The 14,174-nt window shown below is 33.5% G+C and overlaps 1 protein-coding gene across 2 annotated transcripts in view; it reads left to right on the top strand.

The window, feature by feature from the left end:
- cpx (complexin) overlaps window positions 1-14,174 on the top strand; it is a 284,362-nt gene that overhangs the window by 134,238 nt on the left and 135,950 nt on the right. The gene's annotated exons all lie outside the window — the stretch shown is intronic.

Below are 14,174 nucleotides of genomic sequence, written 5' to 3' on the forward strand. Positions count from 1 at the left end.
ACAACTGGCAAACTTAAAATTTTCAAAAATACCTTCCAATAATTATAATTGTTAAAACTATGAAATATACCTGGCAATACTCACGCCATTATACCCTTTATTATAATCGCGGTAAGGGAAAATATATCATGTATATTTTTAACAATGTCAAAACAATGACATCTGTACTGCAATAAAAAGTACCAGTATTTTTTTTTCTCTTTTGTCCTCTTAAAAGAAAGGGACAGCGAATTAAGTCATTAGAATTTCAAGTTCCGCGAAGAAATTTACCCGAGTTGAACCATTAGTTGATTGGTGTAATTTATATGTTGTGGAAGCATTTGTTTTGAGAACAATTAGCGAAGCGACTCAATTTAAGTACTAACTTGAAAAATGCAAACAAGAAATATTTATCGCATGTTAACTAAAATTTTATGTCACTTTCTATTTTGAAATATAATTACCAATTATTTGTCTACTTACTTTAAAAGGTATTATATTAACAGCAAAACTTGATGTAAAATTTTAAACTTTTCGAATAAAATTGTAGAAAATAAAATATGTTTAATATATAATCATGTTAGATCATATCTAAATGTTAATAAACGAATAAAACTGATAAAACAATAGTAAATTACTTAAACAATCAAAAAAGACACGAATGATCCATGTTAAGATAATTACAGACAATGTGTTTTACTTACCGGGATATCATAGACAATAAAAATAAACATTTTTATTTAAAAAAAATTCTTCTTTATTTATACACATGGTCTTTGATTAGTTTGTTTCCACGGTGATGAGTTGTGGCTATTAGACTTGGTCGTTTACGATAGGCCTTGTAAGAAGGCTATACTCGGGGTTTAGATTCGAGATCAAATCAGAAATGAGAAAATCAGCAGATGAACTGAGGTCGACTGAGTTCGAATGGAGCGTTTGAAGTGGTACTTGGCAACACTTGAACCGATGGTCGATGAGACCGCGTGGTTATTATTTAGCAACCGATAGACGCGGCGTCGATACGCCCCCCACTAGGTAGATTGCCGAATCAGTGAAAATTACTACAAGTCTTAAAGATGGAAGGATGATAATTAATCAAAATCGGAAGGTTAATAATTATTACTTTCAAGTCATACTAAAAATATTTAATGGAATCAGGCGTTACCTTGCGGAAGTCCATCCTAAGTAAGAAAAGGACCAATATTTAGCCACTTCCGCACATACAGTGGTAGTCGTGCAATAAAGTGCACCGCCCGCTAGCCCGCTGATAATTGCGCATGCGGTAAACAATGCAAATTATACAACTGCTACCGTCAAATCACTTACCACGTGTTTCACCCCTCCACGGGGCATCTTCAGGAGTTATGTTGGAACACAGAGAGCCACTAAAAATGTCAAAATAGTGTTTCATAAATTAGTTAATTTAAAAACAAAATATTTGAAACTTGCACAGATACATTACAATTATATTTAATAAAATAATAAATGTACTAATGTTGGCTGCCAGTTATTTTTTTTTTGATATTCAATTATCTGCTTAGTCAGACGTATTACAAAAGTCATTGACCTATATCACACGCTAACAAAAAAGTATATAAAACCTCTTTCAAATTGAAATTATTTATTGTTTTAATATCTTAAAATAAACTAGAATTACATTTAAAAACATGTTTCTTTTTTTCTACAATGTAATAGTTTAATAATAATGTCATTAAAATTGCTTCTACCATTAGTAATTACATTGTTTTTGTAGTTCTTAATGATATAAGATATAATTACTTTTTTTATTCTAACATACATTTTTATGGTCAAATAAGCTGACCCTAAACACCTACTTGAATCTTTGAAATTTCATAAAATACCTTTTTAGCTGACTGCCATAACGCAAAAGAAATATTCCTACCAAAATTCAAACTTAAAAGCCTTATTTTTTCAGAGATATCGTGATGAGTCGGTACATATATATAACAATATGTGTAATTGTCTTATATGCATATATATGTAATCAAACAAAAGAATTGGAAAAACTTTAAAATAGTGTATATTTATATCTTTTGCTGTCTATTAATGTATGTTACACCTTATATAATAATTAATGGTTTTAGAAATAATAAATAACGTAATGATAATACTATATATATTTAAATTAATGTTAACTATCTGTCCGTGCAGTCTTTGTATAGTCACATATTAGTGGCCAATCCCATTGTAATAAAAAAAAATATGTGACATATTTCAAAGTGATCTTTGGACTACGCGGTGATTGTAAATACATGAGCTTTAAAACTTTTAACACATATAATCAATGATTCCATAGATGAGATAAGATAAATCCCCGTCAAATCTTTGACAGTTATATAAATATTTAAAATACTCTGTGATTTATATGGAAGAAGAAAAGTGTTATAACTATATTTCTCTCAATTCATTCCACCCTTTAATTCTAGAAAAATCTTCCTCTGTCCTTGACAAAGACAAAAGAATAAATATAACGCGCTTGGCAACATATTTAGCGAAATAGGTAAAGAACTGGGACTTGAAATGTTAGGTCACGGATTCGATTCTCATTATATATTAATTATATAGGATTGCCAATGCCAACGAGCAAGGTTTCCCGAGGATGGGTTGCAGCGATCGCCAACCCGCCTGCCAAGCGTGGTGATTATGATATTACTCCCATAGATATCTTTTAAGACCTATGCCATGCAGCGCGCATTTGAGGTCTAAAACCACTACTTCTGTTTTTAACGCATTTGTACTACTAGTGCACTTAATTAATTTATATTACACAGGTTGATTCCTTATAGCTATAGATGCCTCTTAACGTTGAATGTTGCATGCATAACAGGTTTATCGGCACAAAGCTTTCAAGCTTTTACATCTGTTATTAATCATACTGCATACATATTAAAATGTACAATACAACATGATATACACTATAATGCCTGAAGAAAATAGCTTAAATTTAATTTCTACATATTACCTATTTCGAATCATTTGTAGTAAACACATGTGTACCTAATTTGTTAAATTAGCACCAAATTCAGCTCTTTTATGGTGAAATGCTTCATCTGAAATATATTTAAGTTTCCTCAGAACTTAAGTAAAACCTAAATCGGAAGCGGAAAAATTATTTTTCAGAATAGCGTATTGCTCCCAAAATCCTCATGTTTCAATATTAGCATGTAAACTCAGCTCTGCCGCCTTTGCAATTAAAAACCAAAGACAATTAAGGGTCCTTAATACGCAGGGGCGGCTCTGGCTAGTGTAGCGCCCGTGTGCAATGAAACCCTGGCGCCCCCTAGCTCCCCCCCCCCTCGGCTGTAACTATTAACTTTGCCGTCGTAACAAAAAAGTTTTTTCATATTCCAACAAGCTATTTTATAAGTAGATATAGCCTAGGGTATGGTATTAGTTACCGCCTTACTTGTTGTGCTACTTCCAGCACTTCGCTGGCTGGCTGCTTCTGTCATATCATTGTTGTACCATGATGGTCCAAGACGATGCTCTTAGTTGAGACGGCGACGCCCGTGTGCATTGCACACCCTGCACTATAGGTTAAGCCGCCCCTGCTAATGTGGCACGACTCTTATATTTTAGTTATTTTAACAGCGTACTCTCTTGCGGTATTTTATTATGAGACAATGCTACCGAATTTTATTTTTAATTTCTTATTTATTTTATAGAAAGCTGTACTGGCGATTTACAACTTATAAGCTGTAGATTCCCTCAGAGATTTTTAAACAACTTGGTATTCTAATGGTTGATTTGCAATACATGTCAAATAATATATTTTTTATGTGTCTTGGTGTTCGTAAATATAACAAAGTTTTACAAGATATCTTGGTCATTTTTATTCTTAGTTATAAATACAAAATCAAAGTATATTATTAAAAAAATCTTATAACAATTTTTAAGAGTTTTAAATTGAATGAAATATGTGGTACTTGGTTTGTTGATCCATTTACATGTTACACATGCATAATTGATAAATTTCTTTAAAAAAGAGCAACTGTTGTGTTTCTGGCCGGTTCTTTGCAGATCAGCGTACCAAGCCGGTGGTAGCTTATTGCTTAAAATGTTTAAATAATCACCATTTCCCCCATGCGCTGACGAAGAAGTAAAAGTGAAGAGGCTATAAAAAGAGTTGTCGAATTTTGTCGATGAATGAAACGGACAACTAACAAGCGCCACGGTCGTTCGAAAACCTATTGGTCTCGTCAGAATCAAGGTCTGTTCGTATATCACAGCAGTTGCTAAACTTCGATCGTTTCAGATAAAACCGTTGCTGGAGTTAATTCCGCCACTTCTTTTTTCACCGCTAACTCTTTCCCAAATTATGGTAGTGATATTAGCCTATCAATAATAACCAATCAGTAATACTAAACGAGTATATTCGACGAGTGACGACACAAACAGAGGTCCTCTCCTGGGGACCCTTGAACGTAGACACTCTATGGGGCGTTCAATCCAGTAAAATGATGGTACCCGGCCAGAGTTTAGGCTCCACCAGTAGCCTTCGTGCTTCACTATCTTAAAAGAGGTCTTAGGATAGGTGCCTTCTACGCCCTGCCTACATAAACCTACGTAATCTGCAAATATCCGTTCAAAAATCAGGTTTTTTTGTGATTATTTTAATGAACGTAATTAACATAGTAATTACAAGTGAGTTACAACTATGAGTCACTATTACTGCGAATAGATATACAATATGATTATATTTACGCGGCAAACACTTCATTGAAGTCTCGAAAACGTGGCACTAAATTGAGTCAAGTTCAATGTGAGCATATATCCGGTGTATAAATAGCATAACGCTTATCCGGGTACAATTCGTCGTGTGTTCGGAAATTAGATCCGGATGTTGAGATAAAATTATTGTAATTCCGTTTTCGAACGGATAAACGGCTGTCACGTGTCTTTACTTAATTTTAGTGATGTGACATGAATGATTATCGATGCTTGATCTATTTATCGTATATTTGAAAGTCTTTTTGTAAATAATATGACCGCACTCATTCTTTTTATTCATTTAACTGTCACATCATATAAACATTATATAGAAATGAAAATAAAGATGTACAATTGGAAGTCATATCGCATTTTCTGATTTTTTACAAATAAAACTCAGATTTCCAAAGATTAAACTAAGACATGAAACTAAAAAACTGTGTTAATAATAATGGCTAAATACGCAATTATATTTATATATTAATATTACGTATATAGCAGTGGTAGCTCAGCGGTAGAGTACTTAGACTTAAGATCGTGAGACGCGTGTTTGATTCCCGGAACACAATCTTATAATGCACAGAGGCGTTAATTACATAGGAATGCCTTTGCTCATAAGTAAGGTTCCAGAGGATAGGCAGCGGCGTCCTCTGCGTACCATAATACCACTCTGCGATCGCCAATCCGCTAGTCAAGTGTGGCGATTATACTATGTCCCCCATAGAAATTTTCTGTATGGTATATGTATACGGGCTGAAGCAATGACGACTATATGAGTATGTCATGGTTTTGCGACTAGAAGAAAATGCTAAAATCATTACGTCTACCCTTTGCCTGTAAATTTTTAAAAATGGAATATATAAATAGGTTATTTCAGAACTTCTGTAATACAAATATATTTCTCTAATGTATAATGATTTTGCATCTATTAAAAATGATTAACATTAAACCTTAGATAGCTCTTAGACCTATTTCATAAGAGATTTGTATCTTAATAATACGGTGTCGAGTTATACGAAAGAAATGGATTTATTTAATGTATAAGAATAAAAATGCAGCTACTATTGTATGATTTACTAATAATATATAATATTTATTAATAATAAGATATTATATAATATGCGAATATTGGCGAGTAGTGTTGGCCCAGTGGTAGAGGATTGAAACTTGCGGTCGCAAGTCATGGGTTTGATTCCCGGGATACAATATTATATAATTAACACTTTGTGCATTATTTATATAGGATTGCTACTGTATAAAGAGTTTTCAGAGAATAGGCAGCAGCATCTTCTGCGTACTATAATGCCATAAAAGTTAATAAAGTATGAAGAGAAATAAAAGAAATGAAATGGAGAAAAAGAAAAACTAGTGGAAGATATTTAGGTGGATAAAAGAAGAGTGAGGGTAATATAATAATTATTTACAAAATATTGTACCTGTCCATCTTTGATAGGGGTGATACGAGATGCCCCAAAAATAAAGCCAAAAAAAATTAAATCGCCCGCCGAGGATGGTGATTATGGTATCTATATAGATGTCGTTGAAAATGATACAAATATTTAATAAAAATAGATACATAACAAAATACACCTATCCCCCGATTTACACAGTACTTGTTTTACACATTTTCGCTTTTACACGGATTTAGAAATAAGTGTTTTTAGGTTTTTATCGCACTCTACTAAATGCTACTGTGATTGAACACGTGTGCTGTGTACACATTTCACAGGGAATCCCGAGCTTATGTGCAGACTTGGTTCAATATGAAGAAGTTTACAAAGATCTCACAAAAAATTAAATAGATTTTATTACCATCTCTCATATTGTAAATATTTCTGCTTCAAACATCGAATCGGCACAAATAACTTCGAGTGATGAAAATGAATTCGAACCTTTGATTCCGAAAATAGAATGAGAGTAATTTCTGACAGTGATAAAGGGATAATAAAACACCTTTGCTTTTATTTTTGTTCTTCTGATTAATATATTGTAATTAAATATAAAAAAATAGTGTTTCCGTAATATATTAAATATTTTAACTTGTCAATGCATTTTATTTTTATTTCTGTGTACACCTAAAAATATTGAAAAAAATCAATGCTGTTAAAGAGCAAAATTATTTATTTTCTGCAAGATTTTCGTTTTACACGTTTTTCTGAGGAACGTATCTACCGTGTAAATCGGGGGATAGGTGTACTTTCATTTAGAAGTTTAATACATAAGTTATGGTAATAATTTAATTTTTCCAACGTTAAGACAGAAAAAGTAAATAAATACCATCATCTCAGCGGTAGGAAATACTGCTATACAGTGGTCTCCTGATCTCATAGGTTTTAAAAATAACTATTGAAAGCGGCCTTAATACAGTGTATATCAAAGGCTTTAACATGACAAAGTCAATCTTGAAAGAATCTTCTTAGTTGTGCCCTGGATACCTCCTCAAAATTTTAAGGCCATGGCAGACATTTGAATGCATTTTTGTAATGCAAATGAGGAAAAATTGAATATATGAAAAATAAAAAGAAGACGTAAAAGTTGTTGTGAAGGTGTATGGAAATAAAAAATTTAAAAACCTATAAAACTTACTTACCCGAAATGTAACATCCTTGCCTCCACACATGGCAGGGGAAAGAACAGGGCCTTAAAAAGAGGGACTATTAAAAAAAAAAACAAAACAACGTATCCCGCTATGTCGGTTACTTAAAGTGATTGGTTGTTGATGTAAAAACTCCATAGAGTTGAATATTATAGCTCATTGTCTGCTAAAAAAAGTATTTTCAAAATTCGGATTGCCATATGTTAAAATTATTTAATGTTTATTATCTGTTACCGCGATCTTTGTACTGACATAAGTAACTTGGCTGAAGCGTTCCAATTGAAATAATTATGTAATATAACATATTTAGCTATATATTAACCGTTTCAAAGCTTTCACAAACATTCAACTAATCGCTTTGTATACAGAAGCATTTATCTGTGCTTAAATAAGCGTACATTTTTAAGTTCAATGGAGAGAATTCCTCAGTTATTGCAAAAGAATTATACAATATGCAATAGAAAAAAGATAAAAGTTAGGCATCAACAAACAAAAACAAAAACAAAAAACATATGTAAAAATAAATAATATTAAACTGTGACAAAGATAAAGATAAAAATGTGATACAACAAAACTAGAAATTAAGAAAATGTAAAATGAAAAGAGGATGAAAGAATGGTAAAACAGAGCAAAAGGGAAAGAAAGCAGAATTGTGGTATAAAAGAACAGAATGAAAGAGAAGAGAATGAAAATAAAATAATTAAGTGAATAAAATAAATGCTAATAAAGTCCCTATCCCACCACAAATAGGGGTACGAGAGGCCCCCAATAGCGGGGGTCATAAAAAAAAAGTTCAATGTAGTCAATATTTGATAGAATCGATATCAAGTTTTAAGTTCGTCCATTTTGGAATATCTTCACGGCAAATTATAACCCAGTTCCGGGCAGAGGGCGCGCATTCCGCGCGGCTCATTGTTCTAAAGCGCGCCGCCGAGCGGGAAAAGAATCCGGCAGCTTTTAATATGCGGTGCGATGCCACGACAAATATAGGAGAGCGGGCCGGGCCGCAATGCGAGGAATTTCACTGCCTTTAAGGAACTCCACTTTAAGGACGTGCTCCGGTTATCGATATCTCGATAAATGTTCGACACGGCGCGTGACTAGCGCGCCCGCCCGCCCGCCTATAGTGTTGTCCATTTCTGTCAATGGATATTTTTATCCGACATTTTGCTATCATACTAGACAGAGAGAAATATAAATTAAATCAACACTAATAATATTAATAAAGGGTTGTGTAAGACTTAAAATGACTAAAGATGAATAATAATAAAGACTTGTAGAATATAACAAAAGTCAAAACATAAAACACTAAAACCATAATGTGATAAATAATCTGTGATATTTTAGGAATGGATAAGAAGATTTGATAGGCGATGGAATGACAATAATGCTTATGAAGGATAAAAGACAGAAGAATATGAAAGATACTGTGAAGGAAGAAAGAAGATAGATGTTAAAAAATATATATATCTGAAATACACATATACATATTACCCGAAATTGTAACATCCCTGTTCCACACCAAACTGTCCGCCTATGAGTTGGATAAAATCACTTGTTAAGGTCACCAGAAACTGATTCTATTAGAGAGCCTTTATCCAGCTGTGGACTTGGGGCTTAGAATTATGATTATAATATTTTATTTTACCTACATAAAATTGATAATTCCTTTACAGGTAACCCTGTACACTTTTATAATCTTGTAAAGCCTTTGAATATGCGATGTACATAATGTTACACTAGAAATAAAGATTCATAACTTCAGTAAGACTATTAGACATGTATAGAGAAAGCCTATAGACGACTGTAAATCATATCATAATTGCTACGGTTGGTAGGGATCTTTGTGATCAGTGTAGTATTATAGTACACAGAGGATGCTGCTGCTCATCCTCTGGAAGCTTGTGATCTGTTGCAATCCTTTGTATAATTAATTCACAAAGTGTGGATTATATATGACAGATTATATCTCTGGATTCAAACTCGCGACCTATGATCGCAAGTCGCCGTCCTCTGGCGCTATACTACTACTGCTCTATATTAAATAGATATATTGACTACGTATTACAATGGATAGAATATGTTTATATGTTACTGAATTACATATTCAGACAAATGTATAAATTTTATAATATATAATTTACATGTACATTCGTACATATGTTGACTGTTAAATCAAACGTATTAATTTCTTTGTCTATTGTTCTTTAGACTATCGCTTTATCAATTGTAGTTCTGTATACAGGTTGATTAGCGACTGATGTCAAAGCTTTAAAGGAGTATGTATAGCTTATTTTTCAACCAGAAGCTTTCAAGATTTTATACCTATTTTCAATCATCCTGTATAAAGTATCATTGCGATCTATGTGATGTTTATTTATTATTTCTACTAGTACATTCTTATTTTCAGTCGATAGACGCCCAGTGATGGCCATAGGCCTCCGCCAGTGGCTCGTGATCACCACTAGAAAATCATTTGAGTTAAACAAACTGGGAAATTGACAATAACTTCTGCAATAATTAATTTTAATATTATGTAATATGAATTAAAAAAAAGGTGTTTCTTAGTGCATTGTCGCACCGTTACTTATATTTATTAATAGCATGTGATCTACACTTCTGCTGTTTTAAATCTTTTACATCTTTAATCAATCACCCTGTATAAGAAGGTCTGGTTTCAAATGAGAACGTACAAGATATTCCGAGTAATATCGAGGTCAAATGAAGCGTGCCGGGGGTCGCGCGCCGGGGGAGCATTCCAGCGCGTCTACGAACAGAGTTCAGTTCTTTAGAAACTCTAAATCGACGTATATTTCTAGACTAATACATGTTGATTGGTTTTAGTTTTAAAGGGGTGAATGTTTAGCTCATGTGTCAGCGAAAATCATTAAGGCTTATACTCATATTTACAAACATCACGTATAAAGCTATATCTCAAAAATATGCAACAATAGAATAAAATAGTCACAAATTATTCATAATTAAAATGTTGATTCTGTCTCGTCTCCATTAATCAACCGTCTATCGGCTTAATTATTGTCAAGATAATATCTACATATACATATAGGAAGTATAGGTAACATCGCAAAAGGGGTATTCTGTGGGAGAAACGGCTTTTAGTCAAAAAGAATTAAATAAATATACAGGTTAATTGGAGATAGGTGAATGTATACTTCATTTGCTATCAATTAATATATGATACATCCTAAATATCTAATAGATTCAGACGTTATTTTGTGGAAGTCCATCCTAAGTAAGAAAGCAACAGACATTAAATAGATTAATATGGTGATCATTTTGAAATACTTTTTATTATGATCATACAGGAAGTTAGTATTTCAATTCATTTGTAAGGAAAATTACTTATACATACCATAGTGCATTGGGCGTTTAATACTAAGTTTCTTTTGCGTATTCGTCTCAAGTTATTAGCATTCCACTCGACAGGTGGTAGTCTCAACTTGACATCATAGAAGAGAAAAGAGAGACAGATAAGAAATAATCCATCGCATGTTGAACATCGCCAACTTGCTTGCCAAGCGTGGTGATTACAATATATCCCGGTAAGGTTCCTTTTGGTGTTCAATTTTTTTGTAGTGGATTTATATAGCCTGAAACAATAAGATATAAGAACGGCGGTAGAAATAAAAAATAATTTATTTATACCTTTCTCTAGGTGTCATAGAACTAGTAATTTTTTAGGCTTTATGAATATTTGTTTCTCAGAGAACAGTAAAGTTTATTTGTACCGTATACTTTAACGTTGTATACAGCAATAAGTCCGGTATAGTAAATGTAGCGTCAATTGGCAGAATATTTGAAATGGGTTGAATACATTATTAGATATTAGAAAATTTTTGATTTTTTTTTTTAATTACACAAATGATTACAGTAAATGATTCAAAGAGGTTGAGGTTTATGAATAAAAGGCCTCACATTTTTGAGTTCAAAACTGCGTCGTGAATCATTGTTGTGGCAGACGCTTCCTGTAGTTTTGTAAAAGGTTATTATCTCTGGCTGCGTTATGTGCTTTTTTATGTTTAATAACTTAAGAAATTATCAGTCTATAAGTTGTACGATTGAAACTTAATAAGTTTCAAAGTAATCTCTAAGCACTAAACTTTAAGCTGAGATGGACAGCGACTGTGCAGAGACGATAAACAAGACACACATCGAGTCCATTCACGTGTCGAGAGTTTAACTTTTCCAAAACTTATATATATACATATATATATATATATATATATATATATATATATATATATATATATATGTATATATATATGTATATGTATATATGCGTCGTGTACACGGTCGAGCTTATTATAGAAATTTCACGGAACTAAAATGACAAACAATAAATGAATCATAAATAAGAAGCTTAAATAATTATAAGACAATACGTAGAAGTGATTGAAAAGGCAAAACAATACAAAAGGTAAAACTTTACCTTTTTTGCAAAAAAAAAAAACTTTTTTCTCGGAAGTCATTCGTTTGAAATAGGTAACATCTGTTTGCCGTTACAGAGAAAAGATATTCCATTAGTTAGTATAATATATACGTCGCTTTCTTAACTTAAATTCACACGACTACATTTTTAATAAGTTTTTATTTTTATCAACAATATATTGACTTTCGTTATCAACAACCTTTCGCCATCTAGTATACAAATTTTCAATGTCGGAGAAGTAAAAATCTATCGGTTTCGCCGGTAAAATATATCGATATAAACGTCATCATTATTCTTTATAATATCTTTCTTCTTCTTGTATCTTCTTTTTATATCTACCGCTCCTAAAACATCCCAGTATGTTACCCATATATAGCAGTACAATTTTGTTTCAGTCTTTGGTTGTTTACCAACTTCTTATTTACGTTCTTCTGTTCCTTCTCAGCCGATGGGCGCTCATTGCAAGGCATAGAACTGCCCCAAAGGTCACCACGATGACCATTCAGCGATTTCCTGCGACCGTAAATATGTCGTCGTTTGACTCAATGAGAACCAATTATCTATCTGGTTTAATCAATTTATTTTCATTTGAAATATAATTTTATACTTTGTTATTTCTCAATGTACAATTTTCAGATTTTACTTTATTCTTGCTGCTGTACGTTTTATTATTATACAACCTTTTTTACACCTCTGCGACTTTAACTTTTAAAGAAAAATTCCTACATAAGAATAGAACAAATAATTTCGCAAGCAAATAGCGTTGACGACCGACGTCATCGATATCGAGGCGGGGTATCGAGGCACATCCGTAACGAGCGCAGTACGTGCCGTTGCTATGGCTATCACACCGTCACGCCGCCAGCCCCTGACGCATAATTGCACATATTTGATCGCGTGTATAGCTGGCTTTATTTTTATCTTTCGCGTATCTAAGAGAGATAGGTTAACAGAAAAACATACGTAGGAAAGTTACCATCAGAGCATGTTGCAAAAGAAAATTATAGCTATGATTAATTGAGACGCTGTATTCACATATATTTGCAAACACTAATCGGTGTAACATAACTCCTGAAGATGCCCCGTGGAGGGGTGAAACACGTGTTGAGTGATTTGGCGGTGGCAGTTGTGTGATTCGCATTGTTTGCCGCATACGCTTTTATCAGCGGGCTGGCGGGTGGTGCACTTTGTTGCACGACTACCACTGCATGTGCGAAAGTGGCTAAATATTGGTCCTTTTTTTATTTAACAAGGTCGTCAGTCTATCTAGTGGACGTCCCACTGCGCTTGCCCATTAGTGGTCTCCAGTCCAGAACCTCAACCTTTATATTATATATAAATATTAGTAAATGAATAAATAAATGAATAAATTTTTGTTTCTTCTTTTTTGTATGAAATATGTATATCGATGTTATTATAGAACAAACATCTGGACGTCGATTCAGCCCACAGGCGCCCACTGTTTTTGGAAACAAATATACAAAGTTCATACTTCACTTGTACTTTATACTATAGTAAATTGTTTTTGTGACAGACCAACAAAAATAGCGTTTGTATATAAAAAACTGTTAGAGTACTTTGCGACACTTTATACTACATTCAAATTCATACACGACACATACAGGTTGTTTCGGAGGCTCTCCCGCGCGGCGCGGACAAGCGGGCGCTGTAAATCAGCATATCCGCTTCGTATCCCGTCGTATACGTTATTATCCGCTCGCAAACTGTGAATTATACGCGCTATATCCACCGTAAGCCCGCTTTACGACCTTAGGATTGGCTGCGTATAAATTTTTATATCGCGACGGATATCGTCGGATATCGGATACGAGGGACGCTGCCGGAAGTATTGGGATACTTTCTCGATATCGTTTCTTATTCAATGCGATGTCGTTCAAGTCGATTGAAACGGCTGTGCCATTGACGTCATCATATGTACTATTTCTACCCCCTGTATATCTTAACACTACAAAATATTAACTAGTTTATTTATTTAACAGCATTTCATAAATTACAATAACTATAACAGACTTCGTAAGTTTTTCTGGATGCAAATAATTTAGTTTTAAAAACGTATGACTCGCAGGCCTGTATTGCATTGACCAATAAGATCACAGTAAATTAGAAAGACGCGTTCATACATTAACAGGGTAAATGCCTTTACATGCCCGCCCTTGCTGGTGTAACGAAAAGCCACGATGTTTTTGCACCGACTAAAACCTTCACGAATTCACTATAGTTTATTGCTATGAGAGTAAGGTTTTTACAGCACCATCTTCAAAAATATATGCCCTTTTCCACCCATATAAAAAGGCGCTGGAACCTTACTACCCTCGCGTCTTTAAAATCAACTTCTCTCTATATAACATTTGCAACAGACTCCTCCGACTCCGCGAGTATTTACAAGTCCAAGCTGTT

The sequence above is a fragment of the Battus philenor genome, unplaced genomic scaffold, assembly GCF_028537555.1.
Source record: "Battus philenor isolate CCGP_79_NKW_IND1 unplaced genomic scaffold, ilBatPhil1.0.hap1 SCAF_28, whole genome shotgun sequence".
NCBI lineage: Eukaryota > Metazoa > Arthropoda > Insecta > Lepidoptera > Papilionidae > Battus > Battus philenor.